Source organism: Rhinopithecus bieti, unplaced genomic scaffold (assembly GCF_001698545.2).
Source record: "Rhinopithecus bieti isolate Rb0 unplaced genomic scaffold, ASM169854v2 scaffold_12928, whole genome shotgun sequence".
Taxonomy (NCBI): domain Eukaryota; kingdom Metazoa; phylum Chordata; class Mammalia; order Primates; family Cercopithecidae; genus Rhinopithecus; species Rhinopithecus bieti.
Genome location: NW_016807614.1, coordinates 960255 through 976886, shown reverse-complemented (window position 1 = coordinate 976886; position 16632 = coordinate 960255). Strand labels below are relative to the sequence as shown.

Below are 16632 nucleotides of genomic sequence, written 5' to 3'. Positions count from 1 at the left end.
CTGCCTTCATTGTGTATAGAAGGAGGCCCCAACCCCTAAATGGTTTTGATCATATTCTTTCTGAACATTTTAACAATCAGCTCAGGCTTAAGTTACAGCTACCTTGATTATCTCCAGAGGAAGAGTGGCCTTTAATGCTCCAAAAGTTTATCGTCTTTATTATTATTTTTGAGACAGAATCTTGCTCAGCCACCCAGCTGGAGTGCAGTGGCATGATCAGCTCAGTGCAACTCTGCCTCCCGGGCTGGAGCGATTCTTGTACCTCAGTAGCTGGGAATACAGGTGTGCACCACCACACCTGGCTAATTTTATATTTTAGTAGATATGTGGTGCCACCATGTTGGTCAGGCTGGTCTCGAACTTCTGACCTCCTCCCGCCTCAGCCTCCCAAAGTGCTGGGATTACAGGCGTGAACCACTGTGCCTGGCCTTTTATCCTCTCAAGGATGGTCAGGGTGACATTCTGGTGTCTTTCTCTCTAGACCCGAGAAAGCATAAGTTATATCTTTAGTGGGACTTCTTACCATAGGATTAATAATAGTATTTACCTTAGAGAATTATAGTTAGAAAGAAATGACATAATACTTTTAATAAACCAGCATGGTACTAGAGACATGTGTTCACATTTGTTGGTTTTATTATTACACTGATAATTCTGGTAGTAATTAAGCACATCATTATAATCACAGTAAACTCAAAGGGACAATCAGAAATCCATGGTAACCTTGAGGGCCATCAAAAGTCATAGACATCGTGCATAGCTTTCCGATTTTCTAGTCTTTTCTTGCTTCTTCCCCTACTTTTCCCCCCGTTTGGTCCCCTAAGATTTAGAACTACTAGTAGGGTGACCAGTCCTATTAGCTGAGTTTGCATTGAGCTGAGCAATTCTTCAAGGAACGTGGGACTTTCAGTGTTGACATTGAGAAAGTCTGCAAACCAGGACAAGTTGGTAACCCTAATCCCAGTGGTGCTCATCATGTGCCTCAGCACTCCAGGGCCTTCTGAATTGAAGAAGCAGCCAGGCAAAGTGTCAGCTTGTCTTGCCCTGGAAGCCCAGACCTGATAATTCAGAAGAAAAGGGAAGGGGTAAGTTCTGCTCTGAACTGTGTATAAAGGAACAAAACCCACCATGTGTATTTCGACAATGCTCATGAAAGAAATTCAGAAGTGGTCATTTTAGGTTAGGGTAAATGACAGAGTCAGGAAAACATTATCCCAGGGCTCAAGAATGACTCGAGTTCTGCCTACTGAACTCTTCCTTGTGCCAGTCTCGCTAATCTTATCTTCAGGGAGAGTTTTCATTATAAAATACCATTAAGGGTCAGGCGTGGTGGCTCATGCCTGTAATCCCAGCACTTTGGGAGGCCAAGGCAGGTGAGTCTCCTGAGGCCAGGAGTTTGAGACCAGCCTGGCCAACATGGTGAAACCCTGTCTTTACTAAAATATAAAACTTACTCCTGTGTGGTGGTGCACGCTTATAATCCCAGCTACTCAGGAGGCTGAGGCATGAGAATCATTTGAACCCAGGAGGTGGAGGTTGCAGTGAGCCGAGATCGCACCACCACACTTCAGCCTCTGTCTCAAAACAAAACAAAATAGACTATTAACATGTTTTAGTTGTGAAAAGATATAAAATTTCCATCTTAACCATTTTCCCTATATAGTTCTGTCACGTCAAAGTACATTCACATTGTCATGCAACCATCACCACCAACCATCTTCAGAACCCTTTTCATCTTGCACAGTCTAAACCCTTTGCTCATTAAATAGCTCCCTATTCCCTTCCTCCCTGCAGCCACTGGCAGCCACCATCCTACTTTTGTCTCTGAATTAGACTGCTCTGAGTACCTCATATGACTGGTATCAGACAGTATTTGTCTTTTGTGACTGGCTCAAGAGAAACACATTTTAGATGACTGATTGGAATTCGGAGCAGGTGGAACCACAACTGGCCCAGGCCTCTCATCTCCTTTTCTCCTTTTCCCTGTTCCACAAATACAACAGCTGTGGACACGTGGTCTCATCTCTGCGGTCCCTAACACAGTGGTTATCAACCTTGTTTACACATTAGAATCACCTGGGAAAGTTTTCAAACTACTCTTGCCTGGACCAGATTCCAGGCTAATTATGTCAGAATCTCAGAGATTGAGGGTTCACATATGCACCATTTAGAAAACACCCTAGGCATCTCAAATTTGCAGTGGAAATTGCTGTGCATGCCAAGTTGATGAGCTGAAAATGTGGAATAACAGTGGGTAAATCAAAAGAGTTTAAAGTAGATGGTCTTTAAGGTCTTTTATATTCGAAAATGTGCAAAGTCATGTAGTATCTTTCTAATTCTCAACCAGCAGTAGTTGAGTGGATTCACCTACGCCCGAGGGGATCTGGGCAGACAGTCTCTGGAGTGTGGCTCCCCTGCAGTTCAGTTATATGTTACCACCACCCCACTTTAGAACCCTCTTAGTCACCCAGGTAGATGCTGGACATTGTCATTCCCCTGTCACATGCATTCAACAAATACTTACTAAGATGGCTCACCTTCCCTTTTAAAACACGGAAGCCAAGAGATAATGATAATTGTGCTCATTCCATTGACTTCTCAAGACCGTGAGATTTCTAAATAATTTTAAGCCCGAATGAAGGACATTGCAGGAATATGATTCCAGCTCCATGCAAGAAATAGTTCTCTGCAATGAGAGTGGTTTAATAGAATGAGGAGCCTTGTGAAAGTGATTCCCTTGGTTCTAGTGCTACACACTTGTAATTGGAATATTGACTGTAATGAATGCCGTAGGATAAGATTCTCAAAGTAGAAGAAACTAGACTGACTTATGAGGCCCTTCTAACTCCAAAATGCCATAATTTTAAAGCCAGATAGTAGAAGAACAATGTAAGATGCAGGAATGGCTTCTGAGCTGAGAAGTGAAGCAGCTCCAGAGTTCTGATTATTTCAGCTTTCAACCACTTCCCAAAGAATGAGTTATTAACTGTAAAATAGCCAAAATCAACACAAGTGGGTCTTGTTATCAAGAAAATTCATTATAGCACATAAGAATCAGAACTTCTGAGGAAGATTAATTAGGGAGTTGATTATTTACATTGCAAAATAATTCCTGACTTCATGAATCATTTTGGGTATTAGGGTTCCTGTGAGCATCTTAGTATCGATTTATAGGTCACCAGTCACTTAGCCAAAGTGCTTGGGAGAGTAAAATCTTAACCCTAAAGAGCTAATCACTGCTCTTTAGTGCTTATTTGGAAATAATAAACATCTGATATGTTTATATTTCCTTATTGTCATTAGAAAACAATATAATTTCACAACAGGTGTTTAGACACGCCATCGGAAAACACAAAACATCCAAAATTCAATGCAGAAATAACTACAATTTCTTGAGTACTACAATATGTCAAAATATCATTGCGTTTAATCCTCACATAATCCTTGTAAAGCAATATTATTATCTCAGCTTGGTCAAGTAATTTATTCAGGAGCAACAAATCACGTAAAATCTAAATTTTCTGATTCTTTCCCTTACACTAAGTTACCCCAATCAACATCACTTAGAACAAACTTGCTCACAAACAGCTTGGAGACCATGTGTGTTTGGGTTAATTTTGCCCTTAAATATTTTCAATATGTGTTGCCAGTGTTTAAATGTTAGATTTCACGTAAAAGTCTGGATGTCCTGGCTGTCTCAAAGAATCAGAAGGTCTGGAAGCCCTGTCCCTGCAGTCGTGATGGTGACAGGCTGGGTGGGTCCTACCTCAGCAGGGGCTTGAGTTATGTAGATTGTGCTAGTTCCCACCGTTTGTGTTGCATTCCCTAAAGGAAAGTGAGTGTCATCAGGGATTTATCCCCTCCCATCCAGCCCTCATTGCTTATGTTGTTATCTATCTGACACCTGTTGGCACTGCATTTGCAACCCCAAATAAAATCTCTCTTCCACTTCCCTTGCCCAAATTCAGATTCCAAATGCTCTGGTTCTGTATGTCTGAAACTCATTTTTGCATTGTTCTCATTTCCCAAAGTAGTTGGGCTTAAGGAAAATTCATCTTCGAATTCTTCTGCACAGAAGTAGTTCTATGACATTGTTTCCTCTCCTGTTGGGGAGTTTTTGCCTCTGCACTTAATAGCCCGTCATGTTTTCATTTCTTCCTGCTCCTGGAGGGCCAGGTTTGGTGTTGCTGGTGATGGTGGAGGAGGAAGAAATGACTTCAAGTTATCTCTGGGATGACCAATGAGCTATGACCAGCAAGCTGGGACCACTGACCTGGTGGAGTGGCCTTAGTGAGTAATAGACAGCAGTGATGTGTCAGCTTTCTTCTGGTGCAGGAACAACCAAATCTCTTATATTTCAGTGGCTTCATTCCCAATAGACCCTACAGGCCCTACAGGTCATCTTCCCAAGCTGCCCCTTGCTCCATACCACCACCTTCCACTCTATAGTATTATAGAAAGACACCTAGTCAGACAAAATGATACAACTTAATTTTATTAGGTCAAGGCTGGTGGGCACTGGAGTGGCACCTTCCGGGGCTAGGAGAGGCACTGGGAAGGGTTGCAGGATGCCACGCGGGCACCTAGAAGCCACAGCTGTCGTCCACAGAGCGGCACTGCACCATGCTCAGGAATGTCTCAACCTTGTCCATGTTCCTCCTGAAGCAGTGGAGCAGCCCGTAGTTCTCGAGCAGCGCATCATTGTTGTGTGAGTTTTTGTCAAACTTGATGTAGGTCGCTTGAAGATCTGCCCAGTCCGGGGGCTGCCATCTTCCAGCCTCTGCAAAGCGAAGGAAGAGAAGGAGAGGTCAAGTGCTTGGGCACTGTTCCCTCCGTCTCTCATTCATTCATTTTCCTCTCTCCCCTTCAGGGTATAGAGAAAGGCCTGGAGGATTCACCAGGGAAATGAAGACTAAGGTGAGTTCTCTTGGGTCAGGGCCTGACTGCTAAAAAGAGGGCAGCAGTGTTTCTCTCTCCCACCCCTTAAAGCCAGTGGGGTTCCAGGGTTGGGGACCCCTGGCACCACTGTCACCCCCATCAGCGTTTGGATGCCTTCTTCTAGGTTTTCTAGGAGGTCATAGATGTTGCTGTCTGAGGTGCCATACACCAGCCTGTTGGCAAACACACTCTTGAGTAACTGCACCGGCTCCAGCCAAGACTGGAGGAGCAGCACGGAGATGAGGAGCAGCTCTAGGTTCTGCAGGGGAAGGACCGGCAGTGGCTGTGCTACCCGGGGGCTCTGACCACAGGTCTCCTGCATCCCTGCCTTGGGGAGAAGGCATCCACTCACGGATTTCTGCTGCCTTTCCTCCATGTTGGAGGGTGTCCGAATAGACTCTGAGGAGCAGAGGGAGGTCTGGGGGTTCTGCAGGAATGAATACTTCTGTTCCTTTGGGATATAGGCTTCTTCCTGGGAGAAGGAACCCCCCCACCCCGCCAACCAAGAAAGACCGCCGGTTTCTATGCTGGAGGCCACCTCCCATTGTTACTTTTCTGGGAACCTCACTCAGCATATGCTCATCTGCCTGCGTTTTCGCTTCAGAAAAGAATCCTGAGCTCCTTAGTCTCCTCCCATTACTTCCCAGTGGGGGAAAGTCACCCCTTCTTGCCACCCATGTCGCGCCCCCTTTCCCCAAGAGCTTACAAACTTCTGGTAGGTGTCAAAGGCCAGCTGGTGCAGGTGATGGGCGTGGAGCATAGCGTTGTCAAAAAGCCTGGATAAGGGAAGGGATTGGACGGCACTGGCCTCTTGAAGCCATGGCAGGCAGAGCAGGGCAAAAACCAGGATCTGGGAGGTCCAGGAGCCTGAGGAGAGACCGGAGGGCAACGGAGGGAGCCGAAGAGCAAGAGGCTAGCACTCTCCCTGCCCCCGGAATTTTTTTTTTTTTCTCTCTCTCCATCCCTCCAGGAATCAGGAACATTGTGAGATTGGCCAAATATCTGGGCTTAGATGGCGATACTCACATTCAGAAGCCCCAAACCTGAGGGTTAGTGTCTCTGTGCCATCTACAGGGCGCTGCCTCTTCCTTCGGGACACATCGTGCAGAAATGGATTTTAGGGGCGCTTACCTGCAGCCATTGCAGCTAGGTGGGCTGTCCACAGGACCCTGCGTGGTTCGGGGAGTTGGGCCTTGGGATCCTGGAGCTGGTCTCTTGTGGGTCCTTTTTATACCCTGGCCCCTTATCTCTCGCTGCTTGACCCCACTTGTTTCTCTGTACGTCACTGACGTGCCTGTGCTAATGGATAATTTAGAAGTTCCTCCCACACATGCTGNAAAAAAAAAAAAAAAAAAAAAAAAGTCCTTTTTCCAGGGCAGGTAACGTGCTACTAACTGAGACATAGTTATTTTAGTTTCTTTCTTTTCTTTTCTTTTCTTTTCTTTTCTTTCTTTCTCTCTCTCTCTCTCTTTCTCTCTCTCTCCCTTTCTTTCCTTCTTTCTTTCTTTCTTTCTTTCTTTCTTTCTTTTTTTTTTTTTGATGGAGTCTCATTCTGTCATCCAGGCTGGAGTGCAGTGGCATGATCTTGCCCCACTGCAACCTCCACCTCCTGGGTTCAAGTAATTCTCTCACCTCAGCCTCCCTAGTATCTAGAATCACAGGCACCCGCCACTATGCCGGGCTAAGTTTTGTACTTTATTAGTAGAGACAGGGTTTCACCATGTAGTCCAGGCTGGTCTCAAACTCTTGACTTTAGGTGATCCACCCTCCCTGGCCTCCCAAAATACTGAGATTACTGGCGTGAGCCACCGCTCCCAACCCAGTTATTTCAGCTTCTAAATCCCTCTGAGTGCAGAGATCCTGCCCGCAACACAAGGGGCTCTTTGCCTCATTTTGTCTTTCCATAAGGGACAGATTGTTCTTTCTCAGTTCTCAGGTGAGAATGGCCCAGTGGCATGGGGTGCCTTATGGAAACCTCACAGCAGGACAAGACGAAGGCAGAGAAGGCCCGGACTGAGCCTCCTGTCTCCTGGATCCCAGGGTTGGGGCTGCTTCACTGCCATCTGGAGGTCATAAACATCAGATGCCCCCAGAGATGAGAGCAGGAAAGAACATCCTCACCTGCACTGACATCTTCCACCCCTGAGTTTAAGAGCATCTAGCACTCGATGCTGTAGAAACACCAGCAAGCAAACAAGCAATCGGTTCTAGAAGTGGTTGGCTGTGGTGACATTGCTGTCATTGTTCAAGGTAACCTTTGCTGCTCTGCTGCAAGGCTGAGGATGGAAACCCCTCAGGGGTTTGGGATTCTTACCCAAGCATGAAAAAAAGAAAGATTCTACTAGGTTGAGAAGAATGAGAGTCAGAAGTGGGCCTGGTAGGCTGGGGTGGGTGATCCTCGACTTTCAGACCTTCCTAACTCAGTCTTCTCTGCTTGGACAGGACTGGATGAAGGAATCAGCTCTGCCCTCTTTGTCATTATTACCATTGCCCTTGGAGTGGGTGGCATCACCATAGCACTGTATCTGAGCTATCGGCCCTGCAAAGTGGACAGGAGGAAATTACTCTATAGACAGAAAGAGGAGGACAGAGAGTAGGAAAGCCAGTTTGCTGTTGAGGAAGACAAAAGTGCAACTCGTATAATTGACAGCTATTTGATTGAATGAGACTTCTGCTACTGTGGTTTCCCAGGGAGGGAAGAAGGGATAGAGGAGAAAGGAAGAAACAGAATGGCAGGCTGCATTACCCTTTGTGTTCTTCTGTCTGTAAAACAGTGTTTCAGGCCCCCATGTCCCATGTGTCCGATATGTCCACAAGCTCACCTTTCTCTCTCTCTTTCTCTTTTTTTTTGAGATGGAATCTTGTTTTTGTCGCCTAGGCCGGAGTGCAATGATGCGATCTCAGCTCACTGCAACTTCAGCCTCCCGAGTTCAGGCTATTCTCCTGCCTCAGCCTCCCCAGGAGCTGGGATTACAGGTGCACACCAACACAGCAGGCTAATTTTTGTGTTTTTAGTAGAGACGGGGTTTCACCATGTTGGCCAGGCTGGTATCAAACTCCTGACATCAAGTGATCCGCCCACCTCGGCCTCCCGAAGTTCTGGGATTACAGGTGTGAGCCACTGCGCCCAGCCACTTTTCTGTTTAGAGCCCACTCTAGTCATTAGGAATCTCAGTCTCAATGTTTGATTTGTAAGAAGANGATGTTTCCACTAGGTGGAGCTACTGCTCTCTCATCCTGTGAGTCTAAGATAAATCATGCTTTCCCGGAATTGAGCATTTGGGGAAGTAAGTTAAGAAGCAGGTTTCAGAGACAGGAGTATAGAGCCGCCCCATTCGGGGATCCACAGCCATTTCAGTGTCAGGATCAGCCGCATCAGGGCTGTAGTTATCCTGTATCTGCAAACGCTGCCTCATGGCCTCAGTGCCTTGAAGCACAGCGAATCCAAAAGGAAGGGAAAATGAGCCAGACGTGGTGGTGTGCACCTGTAATCCCAGCTACTGGGGAGGCTGAGGCAGGAGAATCGCTTGAACCCGGGGCGCGGAGTTTGCAGTGAGTGGAGATCGCGCCATTGCAGTCCAGCCTGGGCTACCGAGCTAGAACCCCATCTTGAAGAAAATTAAAGCAAAAACAAACAAACAAACACAAAGCAAAACAAACAAAACCAAAAAGGGAGGGAAGAAGGGGTCCATTTGGACTTTCTAGTTCCAGCAGGGAGAGCCTGGAGGCTTAGCCGGCTGCTGCCTTTGCTTCTCACTGCCACAGGGTGTCAGTGTTGACAGATGGTCCCACACTGTACCATCAAACCAAGTGGGTCTGCAGATCTGGGTTCCCAGCTGCTGTGCATCTCTGAGGAGGATGATCTGCTTCTTCGGGGCCTGGTCCAGCTGCGGGTGTCCTCTTGCTTGGGTTTCCAGGGTTCCAGTTCCTTCCCGAAGGATCATCTACACCACCAGGGGTCAGGCAGCCCCTTCTCATTGATTCTTTTTTTTTTTGGAGACCGAGTCTTGCTCTGTCTCCCAGGCTGGAGTGCAGTGGCGCAATCTCGGCTCACTGCAACTTCCGTCTCCTGGCTTCAAGCAATTTTCCTACCTCAGCCTCTGGAGTAGCTGGGATTACAGGTGTGCGCCACCATGCCCGGCTAATTTTGTGTTACTGGTAGAGACAGGGTTTCATCATGTTGGCCTTGTTCTCAAACTCCTGACTTCAGGTGATCTGCCCACTTCCCAAAGTGCTGGGATTTCAGGCTGAGCCACCACACCCAGCTTCATTGATTCTTAAAGCAGGAAGGGTCTCGTATCTCTCTTCCAGTATAATAGAGCTTCTGAGGGTAGCTGCCTTCATTGTGTATAGAAGGAGGCCCCAACCCCTAAATGGTTTTGATCATATTCTTTCTGAACATTTTAACAATCAGCTCAGGCTTAAGTTACAGCTACCTTGATTATCTCCAGAGGAAGAGTGGCCTTTAATGCTCCAAAAGTTTATCGTCTTTATTATTATTTTTGAGACAGAATCTTGCTCAGCCACCCAGCTGGAGTGCAGTGGCATGATCAGCTCAGTGCAACTCTGCCTCCCGGGCTGGAGCGATTCTTGTACCTCAGTAGCTGGGAATACAGGTGTGCACCACCACACCTGGCTAATTTTTATATTTTTAGTAGATATGTGGTGCCACCATGTTGGTCAGGCTGGTCTCGAACTTCTGACCTCCTCCCGCCTCAGCCTCCCAAAGTGCTGGGATTACAGGCGTGAACCACTGTGCCTGGCCTTTTATCCTCTCAAGGATGGTCAGGGTGACATTCTGGTGTCTTTCTCTCTAGACCCGAGAAAGCATAAGTTATATCTTTAGTGGGACTTCTTACCATAGGATTAATAATAGTATTTACCTTAGAGAATTATAGTTAGAAAGAAATGACATAATACTTTTAATAAACCAGCATGGTACTAGAGACATGTGTTCACATTTGTTGGTTTTTATTATTACACTGATAATTCTGGTAGTAATTAAGCACATCATTATAATCACAGTAAACTCAAAGGGACAATCAGAAATCCATGGTAACCTTGAGGGCCATCAAAAGTCATAGACATCGTGCATAGCTTTCCGATTTTTCTAGTCTTTTTCTTGCTTCTTCCCCTACTTTTCCCCCCGTTTGGTCCCCTAAGATTTAGAACTACTAGTAGGGTGACCAGTCCTATTAGCTGAGTTTGCATTGAGCTGAGCAATTCTTCAAGGAACGTGGGACTTTCAGTGTTGACATTGAGAAAGTCTGCAAACCAGGACAAGTTGGTAACCCTAATCCCAGTGGTGCTCATCATGTGCCTCAGCACTCCAGGGCCTTCTGAATTGAAGAAGCAGCCAGGCAAAGTGTCAGCTTGTCTTGCCCTGGAAGCCCAGACCTGATAATTCAGAAGAAAAGGGAAGGGGTAAGTTCTGCTCTGAACTGTGTATAAAGGAACAAAACCCACCATGTGTATTTCGACAATGCTCATGAAAGAAATTCAGAAGTGGTCATTTTTAGGTTAGGGTAAATGACAGAGTCAGGAAAACATTATCCCAGGGCTCAAGAATGACTCGAGTTCTGCCTACTGAACTCTTCCTTGTGCCAGTCTCGCTAATCTTATCTTCAGGGAGAGTTTTCATTATAAAATACCATTAAGGGTCAGGCGTGGTGGCTCATGCCTGTAATCCCAGCACTTTGGGAGGCCAAGGCAGGTGAGTCTCCTGAGGCCAGGAGTTTGAGACCAGCCTGGCCAACATGGTGAAACCCTGTCTTTACTAAAAATATAAAACTTACTCCTGTGTGGTGGTGCACGCTTATAATCCCAGCTACTCAGGAGGCTGAGGCATGAGAATCATTTGAACCCAGGAGGTGGAGGTTGCAGTGAGCCGAGATCGCACCACCACACTTCAGCCTCTGTCTCAAAAACAAAAACAAAAATAGACTATTAACATGTTTTAGTTGTGAAAAGATATAAAAATTTCCATCTTAACCATTTTCCCTATATAGTTCTGTCACGTCAAAGTACATTCACATTGTCATGCAACCATCACCACCAACCATCTTCAGAACCCTTTTCATCTTGCACAGTCTAAACCCTTTGCTCATTAAATAGCTCCCTATTCCCTTCCTCCCTGCAGCCACTGGCAGCCACCATCCTACTTTTTGTCTCTGAATTAGACTGCTCTGAGTACCTCATATGACTGGTATCAGACAGTATTTGTCTTTTTGTGACTGGCTCAAGAGAAACACATTTTAGATGACTGATTGGAATTCGGAGCAGGTGGAACCACAACTGGCCCAGGCCTCTCATCTCCTTTTTCTCCTTTTTCCCTGTTCCACAAATACAACAGCTGTGGACACGTGGTCTCATCTCTGCGGTCCCTAACACAGTGGTTATCAACCTTGTTTACACATTAGAATCACCTGGGAAAGTTTTCAAACTACTCTTGCCTGGACCAGATTCCAGGCTAATTATGTCAGAATCTCAGAGATTGAGGGTTCACATATGCACCATTTAGAAAACACCCTAGGCATCTCAAATTTGCAGTGGAAATTGCTGTGCATGCCAAGTTGATGAGCTGAAAATGTGGAATAACAGTGGGTAAATCAAAAGAGTTTAAAGTAGATGGTCTTTAAGGTCTTTTTATATTCGAAAATGTGCAAAGTCATGTAGTATCTTTCTAATTCTCAACCAGCAGTAGTTGAGTGGATTCACCTACGCCCGAGGGGATCTGGGCAGACAGTCTCTGGAGTGTGGCTCCCCCTGCAGTTCAGTTATATGTTACCACCACCCCACTTTAGAACCCTCTTAGTCACCCAGGTAGATGCTGGACATTGTCATTCCCCTGTCACATGCATTCAACAAATACTTACTAAGATGGCTCACCTTCCCTTTTAAAACACGGAAGCCAAGAGATAATGATAATTGTGCTCATTCCATTGACTTCTCAAGACCGTGAGATTTCTAAATAATTTTAAGCCCGAATGAAGGACATTGCAGGAATATGATTCCAGCTCCATGCAAGAAATAGTTCTCTGCAATGAGAGTGGTTTAATAGAATGAGGAGCCTTGTGAAAGTGATTCCCTTGGTTCTAGTGCTACACACTTGTAATTGGAATATTGACTGTAATGAATGCCGTAGGATAAGATTCTCAAAGTAGAAGAAACTAGACTGACTTATGAGGCCCTTCTAACTCCAAAATGCCATAATTTTAAAGCCAGATAGTAGAAGAACAATGTAAGATGCAGGAATGGCTTCTGAGCTGAGAAGTGAAGCAGCTCCAGAGTTCTGATTATTTCAGCTTTCAACCACTTCCCAAAGAATGAGTTATTAACTGTAAAATAGCCAAAAATCAACACAAGTGGGTCTTGTTATCAAGAAAATTCATTATAGCACATAAGAATCAGAACTTCTGAGGAAGATTAATTAGGGAGTTGATTATTTACATTGCAAAATAATTCCTGACTTCATGAATCATTTTTGGGTATTAGGGTTCCTGTGAGCATCTTAGTATCGATTTATAGGTCACCAGTCACTTAGCCAAAGTGCTTGGGAGAGTAAAATCTTAACCCTAAAGAGCTAATCACTGCTCTTTAGTGCTTATTTGGAAATAATAAACATCTGATATGTTTATATTTCCTTATTGTCATTAGAAAAACAATATAATTTCACAACAGGTGTTTAGACACGCCATCGGAAAACACAAAACATCCAAAAATTCAATGCAGAAATAACTACAATTTCTTGAGTACTACAATATGTCAAAAATATCATTGCGTTTAATCCTCACATAATCCTTGTAAAGCAATATTATTATCTCAGCTTGGTCAAGTAATTTATTCAGGAGCAACAAATCACGTAAAATCTAAATTTTTCTGATTCTTTCCCTTACACTAAGTTACCCCAATCAACATCACTTAGAACAAACTTGCTCACAAACAGCTTGGAGACCATGTGTGTTTGGGTTAATTTTTGCCCTTAAATATTTTCAATATGTGTTGCCAGTGTTTAAATGTTAGATTTCACGTAAAAGTCTGGATGTCCTGGCTGTCTCAAAGAATCAGAAGGTCTGGAAGCCCTGTCCCTGCAGTCGTGATGGTGACAGGCTGGGTGGGTCCTACCTCAGCAGGGGCTTGAGTTATGTAGATTGTGCTAGTTCCCACCGTTTGTGTTGCATTCCCTAAAGGAAAGTGAGTGTCATCAGGGATTTATCCCCTCCCATCCAGCCCTCATTGCTTATGTTGTTATCTATCTGACACCTGTTGGCACTGCATTTGCAACCCCAAATAAAATCTCTCTTCCACTTCCCTTGCCCAAATTCAGATTCCAAATGCTCTGGTTCTGTATGTCTGAAACTCATTTTTGCATTGTTCTCATTTCCCAAAGTAGTTGGGCTTAAGGAAAATTCATCTTCGAATTCTTCTGCACAGAAGTAGTTCTATGACATTGTTTCCTCTCCTGTTGGGGAGTTTTTGCCTCTGCACTTAATAGCCCGTCATGTTTTCATTTCTTCCTGCTCCTGGAGGGCCAGGTTTGGTGTTGCTGGTGATGGTGGAGGAGGAAGAAATGACTTCAAGTTATCTCTGGGATGACCAATGAGCTATGACCAGCAAGCTGGGACCACTGACCTGGTGGAGTGGCCTTAGTGAGTAATAGACAGCAGTGATGTGTCAGCTTTCTTCTGGTGCAGGAACAACCAAATCTCTTATATTTCAGTGGCTTCATTCCCAATAGACCCTACAGGCCCTACAGGTCATCTTCCCAAGCTGCCCCTTGCTCCATACCACCACCTTCCACTCTATAGTATTATAGAAAGACACCTAGTCAGACAAAATGATACAACTTAATTTTATTAGGTCAAGGCTGGTGGGCACTGGAGTGGCACCTTCCGGGGCTAGGAGAGGCACTGGGAAGGGTTGCAGGATGCCACGCGGGCACCTAGAAGCCACAGCTGTCGTCCACAGAGCGGCACTGCACCATGCTCAGGAATGTCTCAACCTTGTCCATGTTCCTCCTGAAGCAGTGGAGCAGCCCGTAGTTCTCGAGCAGCGCATCATTGTTGTGTGAGTTTTGTCAAACTTGATGTAGGTCGCTTGAAGATCTGCCCAGTCCGGGGCTGCCATCTTCCAGCCTCTGCAAAGCGAAGGAAGAGAAGGAGAGGTCAAGTGCTTGGGCACTGTTCCCTCCGTCTCTCATTCATTCATTTTCCTCTCTCCCCTTCAGGGTATAGAGAAAGGCCTGGAGGATTCACCAGGGAAATGAAGACTAAGGTGAGTTCTCTTGGGTCAGGGCCTGACTGCTAAAAGAGGGCAGCAGTGTTTCTCTCTCCCACCCCTTAAAGCCAGTGGGGTTCCAGGGTTGGGGACCCCTGGCACCACTGTCACCCCATCAGCGTTTGGATGCCTTCTTCTAGGTTTTCTAGGAGGTCATAGATGTTGCTGTCTGAGGTGCCATACACCAGCCTGTTGGCAAACACACTCTTGAGTAACTGCACCGGCTCCAGCCAAGACTGGAGGAGCAGCACGGAGATGAGGAGCAGCTCTAGGTTCTGCAGGGGAAGGACCGGCAGTGGCTGTGCTACCCGGGGCTCTGACCACAGGTCTCCTGCATCCCTGCCTTGGGGAGAAGGCATCCACTCACGGATTTCTGCTGCCTTTCCTCCATGTTGGAGGGTGTCCGAATAGACTCTGAGGAGCAGAGGGAGGTCTGGGGTTCTGCAGGAATGAATACTTCTGTTCCTTTGGGATATAGGCTTCTTCCTGGGAGAAGGAACCCCCCCACCCCGCCAACCAAGAAAGACCGCCGGTTTCTATGCTGGAGGCCACCTCCCATTGTTACTTTTCTGGGAACCTCACTCAGCATATGCTCATCTGCCTGCGTTTTCGCTTCAGAAAAGAATCCTGAGCTCCTTAGTCTCCTCCCATTACTTCCCAGTGGGGAAAGTCACCCCTTCTTGCCACCCATGTCGCGCCCCTTTCCCCAAGAGCTTACAAACTTCTGGTAGGTGTCAAAGGCCAGCTGGTGCAGGTGATGGGCGTGGAGCATAGCGTTGTCAAAAGCCTGGATAAGGGAAGGGATTGGACGGCACTGGCCTCTTGAAGCCATGGCAGGCAGAGCAGGGCAAAACCAGGATCTGGGAGGTCCAGGAGCCTGAGGAGAGACCGGAGGGCAACGGAGGGAGCCGAAGAGCAAGAGGCTAGCACTCTCCCTGCCCCGGAATTTTTTTTTTTTTCTCTCTCTCCATCCCTCCAGGAATCAGGAACATTGTGAGATTGGCCAAATATCTGGGCTTAGATGGCGATACTCACATTCAGAAGCCCCAAACCTGAGGGTTAGTGTCTCTGTGCCATCTACAGGGCGCTGCCTCTTCCTTCGGGACACATCGTGCAGAAATGGATTTTAGGGGCGCTTACCTGCAGCCATTGCAGCTAGGTGGGCTGTCCACAGGACCCTGCGTGGTTCGGGGAGTTGGGCCTTGGGATCCTGGAGCTGGTCTCTTGTGGGTCCTTTTATACCCTGGCCCCTTATCTCTCGCTGCTTGACCCCACTTGTTTCTCTGTACGTCACTGACGTGCCTGTGCTAATGGATAATTTAGAAGTTCCTCCCACACATGCTGGGATCATGCCCCCTGGCTTGTCATCTTTCTCTTCCCACCGTTACCAGCATTGTGAGGGTTGTGCCCAGAGTGTCAGACAGAGATACCACCCAACTTGTCCACTCTTTAAGGGTCAGGTGGGTGCCCTCTGGCAGCACGCCATGGTGGCCATCCTGAACGTGGGGAAGGATGTCAGGAGAGCCAGTCCTCGGGACCCTTACCGACCCCATCCCACTCTCTATCCTATCCCTTTCCTCCTCCCCACATGTTTCCCCTCCACCCTAGCAGAGAGAATGTATGTTTTGGGAAAAGGAGCCAAACATAGCCAATAGATTGTGGGGGTTCTGGGCACGATTCAGTCTTGAATTCCACTTTTGCTGACTCCCCTTGGGCCCGCCTGAGGCAGCTGCATGCAGTGCTAATACTGACCACTAGAGGGAACCAACCCCCCACTTTGCTCTCCCCTTTCCCTGAGCCTTGGGGCGGGGCGCTCCCCCAGGTCCCTGGGGACGAAGAAGCCAGACTCAAGGTATTGCCCCAGCTCCTTGGACCTGCAGCAGAGATACAAACCAAGAAACAGAAATCCCGGGGACAGACACGGACCACAAGCGCTTCCTCCCCTAGCCCTGAAACCATCAGAGAATCTCAAAGTTAGAAGAGCTCTTGGAGGTTTGAGTGTCTTTCCCAGCTTTGGAACTCAGAACACATCAGGCCGAAAGATGCCCTGTCCAGCCGTGGAAGCCCCTCCTCTTTTTTCTCCTCCTCCTTTCCAGATCTGTATAGAGCTTATCCAGTTGCCAAGGGCCTGCCTGTGCATTCTCACGTCTGACCTGCCACTTGTCTTGTGAAGGAGGTGTTATTATCATCCCATTTCACAGGTCAAGACACTGAGGCTGAGAGAGACTGACTGCATGAGCTACCTCAGCCAGGGCAGCAGATCTCCACAACCTTGCTCTTCCCACATTGTGTCACTCAAAGTCCTTTCTCCAGGCCGGGCACGGTGGCTCATGCCTGTAATCCCAGCACTTTGGGAGGCTGAGGTGTGCGGATCAGCTGAGGTCAGGAGTTCAAGGCCAGACTAGCCAACATGGCAAA

The 16632-nt window shown here is 46.8% G+C and overlaps 2 pseudogenes; both read right to left on the bottom strand.

Moving 5' to 3' along the window:
• Positions 1–4583: 4583 nt before the first annotated feature.
• LOC108536268 (somatotropin-like) lies at positions 4584–5809 on the bottom strand (annotated as a pseudogene).
• An 8070-nt stretch (positions 5810–13879) lies between these two features.
• Positions 13880–15364, bottom strand: LOC108536267 (somatotropin-like; annotated as a pseudogene).
• Positions 15365–16632: the final 1268 nt, after the last annotated feature.